General features: G+C 37.5%; 2 protein-coding genes across 10 annotated transcripts in view; one reads left to right on the forward strand and one right to left on the reverse strand.

The window, feature by feature from the left end:
* Positions 1 to 21,335, reverse strand: part of IMMP2L (inner mitochondrial membrane peptidase subunit 2) — a 998,090-nt gene that overhangs the window by 469,727 nt on the left and 507,028 nt on the right. The window lies entirely within an intron of this gene.
* The window catches only part of LRRN3 (leucine rich repeat neuronal 3), a 34,926-nt gene continuing 26,282 nt past the window's right edge, over positions 12,692 to 21,335 (forward strand). Inside the window, exon 1 of the mRNA XM_036897411.2 lies at positions 12,692 to 13,283. The gene's annotated coding sequence lies outside the window, so the exon portion shown is untranslated. The remainder of the gene's footprint in view (positions 13,284 to 21,335) is intronic.

Below are 21,335 nucleotides of genomic sequence, written 5' to 3' on the forward strand. Positions count from 1 at the left end.
AGAGGGTCATGAAGTTTGGAATCACCCATGAAGATGATGAGATAAAAAGCTGACCAAAGACTAATATAAGGTGGAAGGGCATGGCTGAAATCCCAGCTGGAACGCTATGATCTCTATTTGCTGTGGGCATAGTGTGAGCACCACTTTGTGATTTCCTCCAAAATACCTTACCTCCTGAAGACAGGAGCAGAGACCTGACCTCATGGTGATGTCCAGGGGTCCTGACTGCACAGGCGTGGTGGAAACCTAAACCCAGAGAATCAAGGCAGTTAATGAGTAGTTTAGAGGATCAACCATGGTAGGTAGAAAATGGAGAAAGAAGATGATGATCAGGAGACAACTGGCCTCAGAAGATATGAGGTCTTTGTGGGGTCAAAAAGCTGATGTAGGAGGAGCACAGTTCTAAAACAGCCAGACAGAGAGTTATGGTAGAAAGCAGGATGATGAAGTTCAAGATTTCCAAGGTAGAATGATTCCAGTTACCAGCAAGATCAAGGGAGTATCCCCAGGGTTGGGTTTTTGAAATGAAGGGAAAGTTATTTTCATTTAAGGACATTGAGTAATTTGGGGCTCGTTTTATATTTCAAAAGGTGAACTCACCCAGGACTGCACAGCAGCTCGGGCGGAAGAGAACATTATTCCCCAGATATCAAGTCTTCTACTGAGAAGTGAATAAGTAATAACAATGTAGGAAGGTATGGAGTGGCATAGCCTTTCAGAAAAGTAGGATGATCAGTGGTTGAAGTTGGCGTTGGGAAGTCAGAGGAGGCGTAGGCCATGATCACCCGCCATGGGCATCTCATGTGTGCACACACCACCCAGCCCAGGGGGTGGGGGGTGGGGGGAGATGAAGTCTCCAAGCAGAGAAAGCCATGCTCAGGTCAGGAAAGGAGATGGGATTTTAGCTAAGGAAGGAAATGGAAGAGGAGGTCTGGGAAACAGTTGAAAGGATGGCAAATTTGCTTACAAATGAGTAACAGGAAAAGGGAAAAGAATTGGGAGGATTCATGTAGATGAAGCATTGAGCAGCTAAAGGACGGCATGCCAGAGGATGCTGGGGGCCTTGCTGGCTGTGACAGCAAAAACCATGTGAAATGGGGAGCATGGTGGGAAGGGGACAGCCTTAAATGTCCTCAAATATCCAAAAGGACCAAAAAAAGTGGAGCCTCAGTAAGTTGACTGAGAGTCAGATGGTGTGGACTGGGATCTCAGCCAAAGGTTATTCACAGTTGAGAGGACAACTGGGAGCACAGGGTTCAGGCCAGCCTGCGAATCCAGGGCCCACGCTGCCCAAATCCGAACACTCTGACACAGGACATGTGGTGGCCAGCAGCTTCCAGATCATTGGCAAGGTGGTTACCGATGCCAGGAAGCACAGGACTGACTGGCCATAAAGCACTGCTGTGTGAAGAAAACTGTGAAGGGTGTGCTTGACGAACACTGCTCTAGGTCTCATTTGATAACAGTACTATACTATAATTAGTACAGTAAGTGGTTTGAAACTCAAGTTTGGGAGTCAGGCTGGTGTAGCTTCCAACCCTGGCTAAGCCATTCCCAGGGAAGGAAACTGCTCTTCATCTGTAAAAGAGGGAAACTGTATCTGCCTGTAGCTAACTGTAAGAAATTAAAGAGATGCTGTGTGTAAATTGCTTACATAGCTTAGTACCTGGTACACAGCACTCAATTAATTGCATGAAATATTACCGAGCCCTTACTGTTTCACTTGTAGTAGACACCTTTCTTTTTCCAGGGAACTTCTTGTTTGTTACCCTCTAATTTGGCAAATGGGGGGTGGGGACAACAGAAGAGTGCTTTATCCAGGGATAATCATATGGCCCAGGAAGGCTTAGTCAGAGAACATCCCCCCCCCAATTTTTCAGATTGGAGCTAAGAAAACGAACAGTTTCTTTGGTAGCAGAATGGTGAGGTAAAGGACTTGAGTGGTGTTAGTAGTCATGCTGACAGACATGTAAAGAATGCTGCTACACAATAAGAGAATAAAGCCAATCCTCCAAGAAAAGCAGAGTAGGGACACTACAGAAAGAATCTCCTCCAGTGTTTGCGCCCATGGACCATTTGCCTCTGATGTCAGTTTTCCCTCTGTTCACAGTATAGCATGTAAGTCTACATTACAAGTGCTAAAACCTTACCTTTTAATGTGAGCTAGTTTAAACCTAAGCTAGTTTAAATAAGGTTTTTCTCCCTGGCAGCCAAAAGTCTCCTAATTAATATTTGCACTGAGTATAGATGGCTACTTACAAATTTAAAACAGAGGATACTAGCAGGGACCACAGTTATTATTCCCTTCTCATGATTCCTTGAAGAATGCTCTGTACATTACCAGAGGTCAATAAGGCCATTGACAGACAAAACTCAAATTCTATCAGGCAAAGTCTGTACTTACCCAGATGCTTTGGCTCGAGCATCCTTGTACTACCCAGAACTTATTTTACTCTTTCTAGTTCCCTGAATCAGAAACCATCTGACTATATTCTGAATCCAAGAAAAGTCAGTCAGTCCTAAGTAAGAATAAATGATACTAAATGAAGTAGAGTGATAATAAATGAAGACGAAACTCTTAAAAATATGTACTGAGTGCCTAGTTTGTGCCCAGAACCACTTCTACCTGATCTAATCAACTCGCTTCCTGAAGATAGTCTAAAGACCAAAGATTTGAGTAACCCCGGTGCAAAAAAGTCCTTGTAGAACACAGTAGGATTATAAGATAGAGTTAAAGATCATTTTAAGAGTTAAAAGTGAAAATTCATTAGTGTACATAAAAACTACAAGAATCTCCAATCTATTCTCTTGTTAGTTGTAGTAAGAGGCTGTCATTCTTGAAAACATCTTCCCTGCACTAAAAGGAATAACTCTATGAACAATCACTAAAAGATCAGACAGAGCACATTAACCCTCGGCCTCCTGTACTCTCCATCAATGAAGGAAGAGATTTAGACGAGAAGGACAACAGTCACCTTTGTTCTCCCATCTAGTAGAAGTTAAGCAAAAGTGACATAAAATATTCATGAAAATTCAAATGACTCAAACTTCTGGATCGTGCAATATAACTAGATGCTTAAATATTTTACTGACAAAAAAGTTTGTGTACTCGTGCTCAAAAATCACTGTCTTGCACCAATCAAAAGACACAGAGTAACAGAATGGATAAAAAAGCAAGACCCATCTATATGCTGCTTACAAGAGACTCACCTCAAACCCAAAGACAAGCACAGACTGAAAGTCAAGGGATGGAAAAAGATATTTCATGCAAACAACAGAGAGAAAAAGGCAGGTGTTCCAATACTAGTATCAGACAAAATAGACTTCAAAATAAAGAAAGTAACAAGAGATAAAGAAGGACATTATATAATGATAAAGGGCTCAGTCCAACAAGAGGATATAACCATTATAAACATAAATGCACCCAATACAGGAGCACCAATATATGTGAAACAAATACTAACAGAATTAAAGGAGGAAATAGAATGCAATGCATTCATTTTGGCAGACTTTAACACATCACTCACTCCAAAGGACAGATCCACCAGATAGAAAATAAGTAAGGACAAAGAGGCACTGAACAACACACTAGAACAGATGGACCTAATAGACATCTATAGAACTCCACATCCAAAAGCAACAGGATACACATTCTTCCCAAGGGCACATGGAACATTCTCCAAAATAGACCATATACTAGGCCACAAAAAGAGCCTCAGTAAATTCAAAAAGATTGAAATCCTACCAACCAACTTTTCAGACCACAAAGGTATAAAACTAGAAATAAATTGTACAAAGAAATCAAAAAGGCTCACAAACACATGGAGGCTTAAAAACATGCTCCTAAATAATCAATGGATCAATGACTGAATTAAAATGGAGATCCAGCAATATATGGAAACAAATGACAATAACAGCACAAAGCCCCAACTTCTGTGGGACACAGCAAAAGCAGTCTTAAGAGGAAAGTATATAGCAATCCAGGCATATTTAAAGAAGGAAGAACAATCCCAAATGAATAGTCTAATGTCATAATTATCGAAATAGGAAAAAGAAGAACAAATGAGGCCTAAGGTCAGCAGACGGAGGGACATAATATAGATCAGAGAAGAAATAAATACAATCAAAAAGAATAAAACAATAGAAAAAATCAATGAAACCAAGAGCTGGTTCTTCGAGAAAATAAACAAAATAGATAAGCCTCTAGCCAGATTTATTAAGAGAAAAAAGACTCAACACACATCAACAGAATCAGAAATGAGAAAGGAAAAATCACGACAGATCCCACAGAAATACAAAGAATTATTAGAGAATACTATGAAAACCTGTATGCTAACAAGCTGGAAAACCTAGGAGAAATGGACAACTTCCTAGAAAAATACAACCTTCCAAGACTGACCCAGAAAGAAACAGAAAATCTAAACAAACCAATTATGAGCAAAGACATTGAAGTGGTAATCAAAAAACTACCCAAGAACAAAACCGATAGATTTACCTCGGAATTTTATCAGACATACAGAGAAGACATAATACCCATTCTCCTTAAAGTTTTCCAAAAAATAGAAGAGGAGGGAATACTCCCAAACTCATTCTATGAAGCCAACATCACCCTAATACCAGAACCAGGCAAAATCCCCACCAAAAAAGAAAACTACAGACCAATATCCCTGATGAACGTAGATGCAAAAATACTCAACAAAATATTAGCAAACCGAATTCAAAAACACATCAAGAGGATCATACAACATGACGAAGTAGGATTCATTCCAGGGATGCAAGGATGGTACAACATTTGAAAAGTCATCAACATCATCCACCACATCAACAAAAAGAAAGACAAAAACCACATGATCATCTCCATAGATGCTGAAAAAGCATTCGACAAAATTCAACATCCATTCATGATAAAAACTCTCAACAAAATGGGCATAGAGGGCAAGTACCTCAACATAATAAAGTCCATATATGATAAGCCCACAGCTAACATCATACTGAACAGCAAGAGGCTGAAAGCTTTTCCTCTGAGATTGGGAACAAGACAGGGATGCCCACTCTCCCCACTGTTATTCAACATAGTACTGGAGTTCCTAGCCACGGCAATCAGACAAAACAAAAAAATACAAGGAATCCAGATTGGTAAAGAAGAAGTTAAACTGTCACTATTTGCAGATGACATGATACTGTACATAAAAAACCCTAAAGACTCCACTGCAAAACTACTAGAACTAATATCCAAATTCAGCAAAGTTTCAGGATACAAAATTAACACACAGAAATCTGTAGCTTTCCTATGCACTAACAATGAACTACTAGAAAGAGAAATCAGGAAAACAATTCCATTCACAATAGCATCAAAAAGAATAAAATACCTAGGAATAAACCTAACCAAGGAAGTGAAAGACCTATACCCTGAAAACTACAAGACACTCTTAAGAGAAAATAAGAGGTCACTAACAAATGGAAACTCATCCCATGCTCCTGGCTAGGAAGAATTAATATCGTCAAAATGGCCATCCTGCCCAAAGCAAAATACAGATTCGATGCAATCCCTATCAAATTACCAACAGCATTCTTCAATGAACTGGAACAAATAGTTCAAAAATTCATATGGAACTGCCAAAGACCCCGAATAGCCAAAGCAACCTGAGAAGGAAGAATAAAGTGGGGGGATCTCACTCCCCAACTTCAAGCTCTACTACAAAGCCACAGTAATCAAGACAATTTGGTACTGGCATAAGAACAGAGCCACAGACCAGTGGAACAGAATAGAGACTTCATACATTAACCCAAACATATATGGCCAATTAATATACAATAAAGGAGCCATGGACATACAATGGGGAAATGATAGTCTCTTCAACAGATGGTGCTGGCAAAACTGGACAGCTACATGTAAGAGAATGAAACTGGATCACTGTCTAACCCCATACACAAAAGTAAATTCGAAATGGATCAAAGACCTGAATGTAAGTCATGAAACCATAAAACTCTTAGAAAAAAAACATGGGCAAAAATCTCATGGACATAAACATGAGTGACTTCTTCATGAACATATCTCCCCAGGCAAGGGAAACAAAGGCAAAAATGAACACGTGGGACTATATCAAGCTAAAAAGCTTCTGTACGGCAAAGGACACCATCAACAGAACAAAAAGGTATCCTACAGTATGGGAGAATATATTCATAAATGACAGATCCAATAAAGGATTGACATCCAAAATATATAAAGAGCTCACACACCTCAACAACCAAAGAGCAAATGCTCCAATTAAAAAATGGGCAGAGGAGCTGAATAGACAGTTCTCTAAAGAAGAAATCCAGATGGCCAACAGGCACATGAAAAGATGCTCCACATCGCTAATCATAAGAGAAATGCAAATTAAAACCACAATGAGATATCACCTCACACCAGTAAGGATCGCCATCATCAAAAAGACAAACAACAACAAATGTTGGCGAGGTTGTGGAGAAAGGGGAACCCTCCTACACTGCTGGTGGGAATGTCAATTAGTTCAACCACTGTGGAAAACAGTACGGAGGTTCCTCAGAATGCTCAAAATAGAAATACCATTTGACCCAGGAATTCCACTTCTAGGAATTTACCCTAAGAATGCAGCACTCCAGTTTGAAAAAGACAGATGCACCTCTATGTTTATCGCCGCACTATTTACAATAGCCAAGATATGGAAGCAACCTAAATGTCCATCAGTAGATGAATGGATAAAGAAGATGTGGTACATATACACAATGGAATATTACTCAGCCATAAGAAAAAAACAGATCCTACCATTCGCAACAACATGGATGGAGCTGGAGGGTATTATGTTCAGTGAAATAAGACAGGCAGAGAAAGACAAGTACGAAATGATTTCACTCATCTGTGGAGTATAAGAACAAAGGAAAACTGAAGGAACAAAACAGCAGCAGAATCACAGAACCCAAGAATGGACTAACAGTTACCAAAGGGAAAGGGACTGGGGAGGATGGGTGGGAAGGGAGGGATAAGGGCGGGGAAAAAGAAAGAGGGCATTACGATTAGCATGCATAGTGCGTGGGGGGCATGGGGAGGGCTGTGCAACCCAGAGAAGACAAGTAGTGATTCTACAACATCTTACTACACAGATGGACAGTGACTATGAAGCAGTATGTGTGGGGGACTTGGTGAAGGGGGGAGCCTAGTAAACATAATGTTCTTCATGTAATTGTAGATTAATGATACCAAAATAAAAAAAAATCACTGCCTTGATTTCTTGCTTAGATATGAACTGATAACTTTCATTAGTTTGCCTTTACAGAAGAACCCATGTCAATGGAGTTCAGTTTTTGCCTAGAACTTATGTGACTCTTAGTAATTATATGAACCCAACTGCATTTAATATGTACTCAGTAAAGAAGATGAAAAGAAGATGTGGTCAGCAAAGAAAAGGCCAATGCAAGAGACACACTCTCTTCTCCTCAAAACAATAGCTCTTTTATGAAGAGCCTCATTTGTAACTGAAGTCACTAATCTGACTAAATCTATTCCCTTGAGCAGCAGGTTTTTTAATTAAATTACTACTTCAACCACTCAATGAAGTTTAATTAATCAAATGCTGACCTCTTAATATACAAAATGTAAATTGGTTACAGAAAGTACACAGGACATATTTCCTACCTTCAAGTTGCTTACTATCTAACAGAAATAAACCATAAATGGTAATACGTGATTGGAACAAGAGAAATACAATTAAAAAATTTAGAGTGTAATAAAGTAAGAAAAATACTCATTGAGTTTGTGGGGAGGGCCTTCTTAAAGGTTGAGATTTATTAGCAGAGGTCTTATAGAACTGGCATGCTTACAGAAGAAATCAACAACTAAGAGTGCAACAGACAGAATATGTTTAGGAAATGATATAGTATTTGATGTGGCTGAGGGAGGATATGTGTTGGAGTTAGGAATAGAGAGAACGACTGGACAGTGGTATGGGAAACGTATCAGAGATAGTGTAGCATAGTAGTTACAAGTGTCAGCCATGGAGTTTGACAGACTTTGGTTTGACTGCCAACTCCACCAATGAGCAAGTATATAAGTTTTTGCACACTCAGCCCTCATTTTTCTGAACTGTCAAATGAGACTAATAGATACCAAGTATTCTAATAGGGAGAACTGAATAAGACAATTTATGAAAAACTTTAAGACTAGTTGTCACAAGACAAGTGTCCAATAAATGGTTGTCTACTATTATTATTGTTGTTTTGCTATTTTAACTGTTACATCGTAGATGGAATTGAATAATAAGTTTAAAAGGTTAGATATTTTACTCAACAGGACTCCAGCTATCAAAGTAAAATGAAATTCATGTCTTATTTTTAGAATAAAAACTATTTCTGATTAAAGAAATAATACTTATTGACTGTAGAAAGTTTGGGAAGTATTAAAAAAAAAGAAAAACCATTCATTATCCCATCAAAGATAACTACAGCCAATGGTTTGGTATATTTCTTTGTTTGATATAGTTCTTTTCAGTAATTTCTGTGCAACTTACAAACTACCTATCTGGCTTCTTACCTATCCACAGACCTGCAATATACATATTTTTAATTTTACTGTTTCACTATTTATTTACATGGCTAGTGAAGAAGTAAGTCAATCCTCTGAAAAAAAGAGTAAAGAGCTGTACAGAGGGACGCCAAGATGAGAGACAGTCAGCTCCATAAAGAAAAAACAATGACAGGGAGAGGGCAGAAGAAAGGAGGCTGAGGAAGAGACAGAAATGTTTATCTTCCGATTTCTGCTCTCTCATGTTTGGCTGTGAATTTTCTTGAGTGGGAAAATCATTTTTGGTTCTTCAACTGGAATCATATCCCTCATTAAAAATAAGATGTACAGTTAAATGAAGATTTCATTTTTTCTCCAACTGTACTTTGCATAACTCCTTTGAAAAAGAAAATGAGAACTCTGATCCAATTGCTTTAGTTTAAATTCTAACAGCCAGTGCTACTCACCTTACAACATATTTTTAACTTAATCAGGAGCTAATCTGCTATCAGAGCTGGACTACAAAGGCCAGTGTCACTGAAAATCCTCCTAGCACAATGTCAGCCCCTTCTCCTCAGTGGCCCATTCATATTTATTCATCTTTCTGGGTATATCAACTCATCTTTCCAACTAGACACTGCATTTCTTCAGAGTTCTATTTTTTACATCATGCCAGCAATAAAAATTCTGTCATTAAGAGTGAAGAACCATAACTATATAAAAGCATCTTCTATCTAATGCATAAAATTCATTCCTTTTTAAAAACAGTATTTTATTTTTAGTGTCCCTTGTTGATGCCTACATTGAATTGGTTGGCTCACTTATCAATCAAGCATTCATTTATTTTACAAATGAATATTGAGTGCCTTGTGCAGTGAAAGAGCCTTGCCTCTGCAAGACAGAACTGAGTTTGAATTTTAGCCCAATTATTTAATGGTTTTGGGACAAGTAAACTAACTTCTCTGAACCAATGTTTCTATACTGTCAAATGGGGATAAAAATGTGTATCTTATAAAGATGTTGTGAAGATTAAATAAACAACCTTTAAAACAGACACAAACGATGATGATGATAACAACGATGACCACAGTGACAAGGGTGACAATGGCAATAATGGTGATGCCAAACATTCATTCAAGTTTACTGTGTCCTAGCTGCTTTTCTAAGCTTTTACACATATTAACCGCTTTAATGCTCATAGCAGCCCTAGAAGAAAAATGCGATGCAGATACTTTAAGTTCTTGCTCAGGGTTACAAAGCGAGGACTTCCAAGGTAAGCATGCAAATCCAGGCAGTCTGCTCCTGGAACCTGCGCTCCAAACCACTAACCAGACTACTTTTCTAACAGAAGCACACAGGCAAACATTGCTGAGGGTTCCATGAAATAGCAGTAAACTTTCACAATGAATAACTTCAACCATTAAATCAATAAGAAAATATTATTGCACCCCTATATTTTCTTATTGATGATGAAGGCAGAACTCTTTCAATGTAACTTAAGGGCTATAATTATTCATTTATACTTTAAAATCATTCCAATACATTTTCATTAGAACCGAACACTCATTCACAGAACCCTGCAGACATGAGGTAGCTGACATACACATCCATCTAATATAGGGTATTGGCAATGTGAAACTTCTCTGACATTTTAGTGAATTCTAAGGGGGTAAAAACCTTAAGAGAAAAGAAAGGGAAGGAAAAGCAGAGATCTACCAGTAATCCAATAGATGAGAGGGAATTATGATGGAAACATCTTGGAAGACCTGGGGTTTTTTATTATTGCTCTCTCCCACCAGCTGTGAGCAGCCAGACAAACTTGTTGATCTTTTAGGACTCAGGGCATTGGAGTTTTAAGATTCTAAGGCTTTCTTCATTCGATGACCATTCACAATGGCACTAATTCAAAAGCCCTGAAATCCTTGTTCTGTCACAGTTTAATGTCTTCATATGGCACTTTATTATACAGATGTTTGATTACTAAGTTTTTAACACACTTGTTTGAAGAGCTACCTTATATATTTCTAGTAAGTGGAAGACTTAACTGATAATTGAAAATCACCTGAAACACATACTGATACTACCAAGCTGCTGATGCCCTTGAAGCAAAAAAGAAACTATAGCCGAAGAACAAGATCCTCACCCTTTCCATGCAAAGCCAGTTATTTTCTCTCTCACACTGAAATCTCAATTCTAATGGTCCATGATATTAAATTTATTAAATGAGTCTGAAATACTTTGAATTTATCCTGTGTCCACAACAAAAGAACAACTGCAGGAACAGCAACCTCATCTCCCATATACCAAAAAAAGGTAACCATTTAGTTAAAACCACATCCTGTGATACCAAGAAAGGTAACATTTAAAATATTCAACACTGGCTAAATTAAAACAGATTTTTCTTTGATTTATGAATGAGACTGAAATTTAAAATATTAGATATGATTGTCGGTTTCATTTATAAATGAAGAAAAGTAGTTTAATCACATGTCTGTCTGATTATCACCATTTACCTTCATTATGGGAGTGCATTATAATTGGTTTGATTGCTAGATTTGTCAATTATATAGTCAATACCAATCAACCAAAGTGAAATGCTTAAGGAACCTATGGCATAAAACTAAAATTCCTTTTTAAAATAATTGTCACAGTTTTAATATAATTCTTCCATATGTGGAAATAAAATCCCATAGGTGTTTAAATATTTTGGAATATGCAGGAAATTGAAGCTGGACCAGGTAAAACTGGGGGAGGAGCAATGAAGGATGATTATTACTATGTTCACAAGTACATTAAATTATATGTAGACACTCCATCACAACCCCAACACTCAGCCAAAATCCCTAGCATTTACAGAGTAATATTTATAGAATAAACTCCAGTGTCTAGTAAAGGATAAACCTTACAATAACATTCTGAAATAAGTATTTTTAGGTAGGTGAAAACCACTTTTGTCTTGAATTTATTTTTATTCAAAGGGTTAGGAACCATTTGAATAAATTTTTATAGAAAGAAAAAGATAAAACATTTGGAAACCTTTTAAACAAAACTACAAAGTGAAAATATTTAATAGTGAGGAACAAAGCCATTTTTACATTTCTTGATATTATAATAACTGCAAACTATTCGTCTTACGTCATTTCAATAAACACTTATGGCACAATTAGATGTAAAGCTTTTTACCCAACTAAATCTAGCAACATGAAAATGTCATTTCTTTTTACTCCACTAGAGGGTAGTCTCTTAAAACTAGGGCTGGAATCATGAATCTAGCCTGTTTTGACCTGTTGATAAATTAATCCTTATGTCCCATTTTTCTCAACAAGATGTTTCTCGAGTATCTCATCAAGGTTGTAAAACAGGCATTTTTAACATTGCTGTGTATTGACTCATAGGTGTTCTTTCAGAAATATACACTGCTCTGCTTTTCTATGTTTCTTTTCTAAATGTCTGATAATTCAGTAAGTGTCTTACATATGTGGTATATATAGTATATTTTCCTGGTAGACATACATTTAGGGGTAAGAAGTGTAAGAATAAAGATAAATCATTTTTTAAGGATTTAATTTATTACAGTTGAAATACTCTTCCCGAGTAATAAAACATTATATCCTCAGTACACTCAGAAAAATACCCACACAAATATCCCAACACATGTAGCCATTCACACACGGCTGGCAGATTAATTGCAACACATAAGGAGAAGTGAGTGAATGCAACTGGAAATACGTATTTTAAAAATTGCCACCCTCATATGCCAATGTTATGAATTAATAGAGAAGAAAATATATGCTTTATTCTAAAAGTCTGGTCAATCCAGATAAGAAATGTCATTGCTTAAAAAAAAATGCATTACTGAACAGCAAGCACATAGGCTACAATAGAACCTACAGAGATTCAAATGCTTCTCAAACAGTTTCAAGCCACTCTTAAGTAATATGGCTATTGGTGAACTTTGCAGAGAGGTAGTCAGAGGATCTGCATCCTCACAGAGGATCTGAACACCTCACAGGTGTTCTTAATATTTTGGAAATCCTTATTAATAATGTGCCCTGTTATCTTCAGAAAGAAAACACAGTTTCTCTGAATGACTGAAAACCTAAAAATGGGAAAACTTGTCAAAAATTCCTCCCCCTCAGAAGAAAGAAGGAAGGAAGGAAGGAAGGGAGGCAGGGAGGCAGGAAGACAGGGAGAGAATGATACCTAGGAAAATAGGCAAGCCTGTTTCATTTATTTGTATCCTAAGCAGCAGTGTCATAGAACAGACAGGTTGTTTCAGCCAACCAGACGGGAGCAGCTGCGAGTCCTACATCTTGGCAGTCCGAAGCGATTGGCTCCTCTCTGGGGAGTGGAGGGTGTTCAGTTATTAATGACCGCTGAGCAGGCAGCACCATGTCAGTGTGACAACTGATCGGGTGAACGATGCACCACTAACCACCATGGAAACAAGGAGAAATAAAGCCAGTTCGCAGGCTCTCTCTTAACTGGACTGAGCCTCAGACTGCCGACTGAGACAGAGTTCCGGGAAAAAGAAGGAATCCCAGCTGCAGCCTCCTGCCTTCCTTTATATTTTAGAATTCAGAGATAAGATCGCTTGCATGTGCGCATACCTGTAGTACATGTCTGTGTCTACTTTATTACACACACATGCATGCAACTATTTACACCCGGGCGAGAACAGAACCATGTGATTATTGCAACTAAGGAACAGAGAGATCCAGAACACAGGGACACGGAAGGTGGTCACAGAAACTGCTTTTGCAAGGTAAGTTTAAAATACACATTTTTATTTAAATATGCTCTGTTTCTTGTTTAGTTGATGCTCGTTTTTTTACACCTAAATTCTCCTTTGATGTTTTCTTCTTGTCTGAATTCTAAGAGCATTTTTCTTTCCATTTCACTCTTGAGAAGAAATTCAAATGCAAAAGCCCTCTGGCTTGGTGTATGCCTAGCTGTGTTTGTGGGATTCTCCAACATACATTTTACTAGCTTGAACGCCCATCAGAGGATGTGAGTGGGAGAGAAAAAGCCGTGCTGGGGAGAGGAGAGAGAGGAGGGAGAGCGAAGAGAAGAGAAGGGGATGGTGGGGGTGGAGGAGGAATTTTCCTTTCTCTTTATATTATTTGTAATGAAAAGCAGATCACACATCATTCTGTGTTTTGAAACAACCTCCCCCCATCACCACCACGACCAATGGGACATTTTTCTCCCTTTCATCCAGTGGATGGAGATTAAAGCAAATGCTGCTGTATGTCAAGAGCTAAAACCATTAAGCAGTGGCAGAATGAGCATATCACAGTTATTGAATTTCTGCCAGGCTATATCTTATGGGGTGGGGTAAATGACTTCCCTTTAATAACATCTTCTTGCTGATCTGAAGGGAGAGTGCAAACGTCTGATTGCTGAATGCAGCTGGAACTGACACACACTAGGTAAAAGGATCCCATGAACCAGAAGAGTTCTAATCTTCTTTGGTAATTAACAGGATCACAGTAGGATGGCTTCAAAGTGCATTCCCTATTTAAGAAGATTTTTGTTCAAACCAACTACTTTATTCCCTTTGCTGTTATTGGACTAGATGGCTTAATTCGCCTCCAATTTATTTATTTTTAACAATATGCCCTTGTTTCTGTGCCTCTAATTTTAGCGAAAGCAGGATATGAATATAAGTAGAACCTACCTAATTTAGTGAAAAGGAGATAATGTGAAAAGTAAAAAAGGGAAAAAGTAAGGATTCAAAATATCTACCTAGTCCTATGAATATTATTCATATCCTATATTTCTTCTCTTTAGTTTCAGAAGCAATGTCTTTGAGACAGAATTACTCTCAGAAACTATGAGCATACATGTAGCAATGATTCACGTAATACAGTGTGGATTAATTTACACTTCCAGTCTTGTATAAGGAGCCAACGACTAAGAATATGCTTGAAACAGACAACCCAATTGAGGATGTTCACAGAAACACTCACTACTCCCTGTAATGGGTCCTGTAAAGACATTTCAAAGACCCTAGTATTTACAGTTCATCTTTAGACCTCTCGCTCCCTCCCTTTAGTTCAACTAACCAAATAGTTAATGGAGTCTGCTTCTTTCAAACAGCATGTTATTTTTTCCTACAACTGTGATTTCAGAGTTATTATTGGTTTTCTAGTTTATAATATGAGTCAAAACCAAAAGACAACAACCAGCCACTTAGATCCTGCTACATTCCCATAAATGTGTCAAAAAAATGAGTCACTTTACAATATGTAATGCAAGAAGTCAGTTAATTCCTGTGACCTTTGTAAATGATGACAATAAAGCAGTTCTGACAATATGTCATTGGCTTCGATTTTCCCTGTGCGAAATGAACAAGTTTAAGAAGAGGTTTCCTGCTCAGAGTGAAAAATGAAAGGTGCTGAAGCATTAGCTTGCAATATTGGCAGGCTTGCTTGCTCTGCTTCAAACTCCACATGCAATTTACAGAAAAAACAAAATGATTTATTGTAAAGAGGAAAGGTGTTTTATTTGCTTTTCTGCTATTCGTTAGACGTGCTGCTTTTTCTACAGAACAGATCTGATATTTTGAGATCACTCCTAGGTTCCTAACCAAGAGGAAAAGCTTGAAGTAGATATCCAACCTCCCAACTTCAAACTCCAGTATAATGTAGCATTGCAGTATTGATTTCAGTTTTTCTTAGACTGTTTCCAGGGAAACTTTCCATACAAAATACACCTTCTTAAATCCTACCCAGCCTATTTTAAAATTACAATCAATGACACCTAAGAACAGTGGATTCACTCTTTAACCTTGGTAAAGCTCACATACATATTTTGTGGATTACAGAGATCAATAATGTGCCCGCTTGAGTCTGAGAAATACAATCCCTCCGAGGCCCCCCGGTGTTGTCGCTCAGAGTACGCCAGTGAGTTTGGTGATCTGATCAGCATTTATCAATGCCAGATGTGAGCATGCCTGGAAGACTTAAGCATAGTCTCCCCCAGTCGTGTAGCTACACCAGAAATAGCTTTCTGGCGAGACAAGCCTCAAAGGACCATCTTTTCAGGGTGTCACTTGTCACAGGAAACACACTGAGTTAGAATGCTGATGAGTGGGTGAAATTTTTTCTTTGGATTTTGTTGTTGCTTTTAATGGTTTAATAAACAATATTAAAAGCTTTCTAGGCCAGCAATTTGTAGACCTTTGAAAAAGGTGATTAACTTATGATTCACTAACTGTATTTTATTATTTCTTTGTTCTTTTTTACTTATTTGCTGGTTTTTCTTTCTTTTTTTTTTGCTACAAAATAGGTTTGTTTTTTTTTACTCCCCCTCCCCTACTCAGAGTTTTCTTCTGGCATGAAATCCCCAGGTAATGTAGCATTAAGATATTTATAGCAAATAATTCGGTTGATCAGAAAGGTTTATGACCTGAGTCCAAAAATAATACTTATGTAAGTTAAGTGTTATTACTTAATTAGCAGCCCCTGAAGGTGGTCATAGTCGAGGTATCTGTTGGGAACTGAAGGAGATCAGGAAGAGGAAGCCAATAGCATACAAAACAGACCCTACTTCCAGCCTCAGTAAGGATGCCCCCAAAGAATAATTTATAATGTAGTCCCAGCCAATCCGGAGAAACACCGGACATCTCTGCAGCCCACTAAAATGTTCAACAGACACCTGCTTCTGAGGGGTTAATCACTTAAGTATCACTCCCTGGTCCAAAACTAAATAAAGCAGGTAAACAGGGGGAAAGCCATCAGTATATGGCGTCACTGCTGTCAAAGATAAAGCTCTCTGATTCTGGCTATGCAATGAGTACTTGAGAAAAGCTTCAGTGTGTAGCGAGTGAACACAGGTTCAGCAGAGCCCAGTGAATCCCTCCCTGCATCTATTCCAATGGTGTGATGTCTGGTTAGACACCTAAGAAGCTGAATGTGGTAACAATTATTGCTTCAACCACAGTGTAAAAGGAAATCAGATTCCAATATAAAGGAAGCAGGTGATGCCAGAGGATAGAATAAATAACAGAGAAATAAAAAATGAATTTTTGTAACTGATGGGAGGGGTAGAAGAGCTCAGTAGATGCTATTCTAGAGGTCACTGCATACAGGGTTAGCAAAGCAGGCAAAATGTTCATCTCAAATCTTTATGAAAAAACAGAATGCCCACCGGGTCACCTACTCTATTTGCATAATTGTCAAGTTTGTATATAACTGCTTTCTATTAATGTTAATTTATCTTTAGGCCACGATGAGGGACACTACTTTGTAAAGGAGCCGTGAATGAGAAAGCACATTACACAGCTTCAGCACAGGGAAATGAAGAAGGGAACATATTTCCAGACAATAACTGAACTTTAGGATTGAAAAGGACCTTCAGTAGATAGTAATGTGCTTATTTTACAGGAGAAGAAACTGAGGCTCAAAGGCTTTAACATCTTTACCTCAAATCACACAACTCTTCATTGGGGGCCTGAGGTAGAACACCTCAGGGTGCCCCCTCTGGCACTTCATTAGAAGTCCATCTGCTCAGTCTTTCAAAGGCAATATTTTTTTAAAAAGAAAAAGCATATATATATATATATATATATATATATATATAATAATATACCTTAAGGAAATGTTTATCCAGATAATTAAGTACTTTAAAAGTAAAAGCAGACATTCAACAATAGAAGCAGAAACAATTTGTTAAGTGTGTGTGTGTGTGCATCTGTCCCCCAAATTTATATATTTGATGATATATAATACATTTGGATATAGTCTACTATATTCTGTAATGAGTGATAAAAATTAGAGCTTTGCCCTGGTTGTAAAACATCTTAATAATAATACCGCTAGCCTCCACTTATAGAGACTCAGCTATATTGATCACTGTAAGTTTCTCCAGGAATTCTGAAAAGATTCTTCACATCCTTTTTTACTGGGTTTCACTGTGATATTCTAAGGTCCTTTCATGTGCCCTCTTTATAAAGAGTGTCCATTCTCAGGATCCATGCTTTGCTGGTACAACGGACTGGAAGGCAGTGAGGATAGTCTCAGGGTGGCAGTCCCTACGTCCCCCTCTTCACCTCGCCTATCCTGCCTTAACTTTCCATTTCCAAAGTTAAAGTGAAAGCTCTTGTAGGCAATAACATAACTCCTTAATTTCACAGCCCTATTATTTTTCTTTTTGGCAAATTTCCCTTTTGTTTCTGAATGTGCTCCCCAAATATTGCTTAAGATAATAGTAATTAACCAGCTCAAAACTTTGCTAAAGAAGGATACAAAAATATGATAATTGTGAATATTTCTTTAGAGCTATGCTATTTACAGAGCACTTCTTCAACAATGACATTTGCTCCTCACAGCTGGTAAAGTAGGTATTTTGATCCTCCTCCTCCTCTTAACATTGGAGGAGGTTCCATGAGGTTAGAGATTTGCCACAGTCAGTAGGCTTCCAATTGGAGGAGCCAGTTTCTTCTGACTCCAAAGATGGGTACAGCACTGATCATGTACCTGGCACTTTGTGAGTCCATTAGTAAATATCTGATCCTTATTTCTGAACTTCAACTCTAGACATATCCTTCCAAGTTTTATGTCCTTTGTACCATACCACACTACATGTAGATAGATTTTTGCAAATAAAAAGCTGTATTTCTTAAATTAAATCACAGCTAATGATATGCTTGACTTAAATAAGAAAAACACAACCAACATCTATTCTTGAAGAGAAAGATTGCACATTGTTCTACCTACTCATCCATGTTTGTCTGACTGGCACTTTGATAAATAGACACTTGGCAAAGGTCTCAAAAGTTGGGTAAAGTGGGATGAGTAAATTATTCAGGCATGGTCCAGGTTGCTGGAAAATCATGAACAAAGTCCTCAAAGTCACATGAAACAACACCAATGCTTCCAATATAAAAATGTGTCAATATAAAGCTAACTTCTCTGGCATCTCCTCCCTGATTAAGTTTGGGAAGAAAATGATACACCAAGACGTCAAAATGCCAGTAAATTTATTCACATTATAAGAGCCCTCTCTAGGGGAGATTTTGTCTTTCAAAAATAGTATTGTCCTTGGAATAAAATACCTAAAATATATGTTCTAATGGTTGTCATGTCAAGCTTTATTTCCAGAAAGTGAAATACTCCACAGATAATCAGCTACTCTGTTTAAGAAGGAGTATAAATGAACAACACCGTATTTTCCATGTCTATCTGCATTGAAAGGCCCATGGACTGTCTAAAGACCCACTGATCAAGTAAAGGCTTAGCATCAATAAGCAACATTTTCTATTTCCATAGGCCTGAAAACTCTGGGATTTAATTCCCTGAGGAATGAGAGAGGAGGCAGTGTTTCCAGACTTGTACAAAGCAGAGACTCCAGGAACGGAAGAATGTATTTCCCAGGACTGAGCCTGCTAATAGGGCATAGGCTAAGCAATGGCCTTCAGGAAGCTTAGGACTCAAAACACTTAACAATTACATGAATACTATTGGATGTTTTGACTACAGAAAATACTTAAAGAGGCCTCATTTTCATTGTAGTAGGACTGATTTGTGCTTGTTACAAATTTTTTAATGACTATAAAGAAACAAAGGCAAATATTTTAGTAGATTCATTCCACTGGGATAAGGTTTGATCCACAATATCTTACAGTTTCATAATGCTGAAAAGTCAGCTTATTTACAGTTTACTATTAAGGAAAAAAAAATCAGAAAGATGTTAGAAACAGACATGTGTTTTCAGAGATACCATTCATATTGGCCTTTGTATCATTAGAATATTTTCCACATTGCTATATCCACATACCCAACATACTGGTCTTATCATTGTTTGCTAACTGTGTCTCAGGGCTCAACATTTAATTCCATTTTCATCAGAAATCACTCACTCAGAAACACCAAATACTAAATATATTCTACAAGAGTATACGAGACCACAATGGCCTTTATTGAAATTTCAGTAGTTGCAGGGAGTAATTTCAGTGTACATCTACACATATTTTTATTTCTACAAAGGCCAAGGGGTTAATGGCCTTATACTGCATGTGCCTAAAGTATTGAGAAAACAAGGGAGTGGGTGAAAATGGGACTGAGTCTAGGTCATGATGTTGTATCATTAAACAGCAAGTGCAATAGGATGGAAAGAGAAAAAAAATGCTACCACCACAAATGGAAAAGAATATATTCTAAGCACATATAAAACTTGGAAATTCTATTCCTAGTAGTTGCTGAATGAAAAACATATGCCATTGTAAGATACGAGCTTGGACAGCATTCATCCAACAAGTCCAAAAAGTGAATGGCTGACCTGATTCACTGAGCAAACACATAATTTATATTTGTTCCTCTCACTGTAGTTTATCGCCACACATTTGTTTACACAAACACTATAGCTGCTCAAAGTTGTGTCATAAGGTGATGTTCAGCTAACTTTTTAAAATCAGTGTGGCATTTACCAAACTATTATTTCCTTAATCAGTTACTTTATTTTTTATGAGGTAAGCAAATTTCACATACATATCAAAGTCTCGTTTTTCATTTACACTATAAATTCTGCTGTACATGACACTGTGGGACAAAACAGTGAAAGAAATGAAGAAGCAAATGTTTTTATGATATAAAATACGGTAAGCAGAGACCTTATGAGTTTAAATTAAATTATCTCTCTTAGACAATCCTTTGCTGGCTGAGGGAATGATCATAACGTTAGCAGATCCCATTTATTGCATACAAGCATTTTCTATGCCGAACACCATGCTAAGCACGTCACATGCATTTTCGCATTTCACTTCATAGTAACCATATGAAGCAAGTACTATTATTAAGCCCATTTCACAAGTGAGGAAAATAAGGTTTAGAGAAGAAAAGCAATTTATTTTAACTAATTAAAGGCAGAGGAAGCAAAAGAACTCAGGTCAGTTTGGCTCTAAAAAACCTGCCTTTGTGCAGGAGGCAACAGTGCCTCTTGGTACTGCCTAAATACAGCTGGTCTCTACTGCTTTCCAGCAGTCAGATTCTCTATTCAAATACAATCGGTGCTATGAATGAATGCTATCATTCATAGCATGCATTCTATTTCATATTAGGATATTATCTCTTTGCGAATTCATTCATATTTTCTTTTTTTGTTTGTTTTTGAGAGAAGAGTGATGATTCACTTACACATATTTGAGTATCACTATCTACTTGAGTAACTAAAATGATTTTGGCAGTTTGGTTCACAGCCAGACCTCTTCTTCTTCTTAAACCATTTACATCAAAGTAGAATTCAACATGCATCTTTACCTGAGGTCTTGCAGTGCAATAACTGGCACAAACAATAAATGCAAAGCCTAGTGCGTAAGTCTCAATTTCATTATGTTTAACAATCCTTCAATGGATCCAGTTCCAATTTGTGGATCTTTTCTTTACTCATGCTCTTTTAAACAACCAAGGTGAAAACAGTCTAATACTATTTCACTGCTAGTATGATCATCAATTTCAATGGAATTCATCAATCCTTCTCAGTATGTTAATAAGCTTCTAGTCCTGCAAAGTTAATTGATAAAAGCTGTTTTCTGTTTTTCAAAATGAACATACTGAGCGGAACCTAAAACTTCAGCAGAAGTGTTCTATACCAGCTGTTTGCAAAACTTCAGCATTTCTCACTGAGTTGACCTCCTCAAAGAGCTGTCTGGGGACTCCTTCAATTTGTCCTACATAGAAAAAGCTGAATGTGAAATTAAGGCCAAAATGTTATTGAGGATTCTTTAATGATTAGGAATGGGATTTAGATAGCTCATGTCCATTTACACTTTCTTTTCAGAATAAATATTTTTTTAAAAATTATAAGCAATTAGGCA

Source organism: Manis pentadactyla, chromosome 7 (assembly GCF_030020395.1).
Source record: "Manis pentadactyla isolate mManPen7 chromosome 7, mManPen7.hap1, whole genome shotgun sequence".
Taxonomy (NCBI): domain Eukaryota; kingdom Metazoa; phylum Chordata; class Mammalia; order Pholidota; family Manidae; genus Manis; species Manis pentadactyla.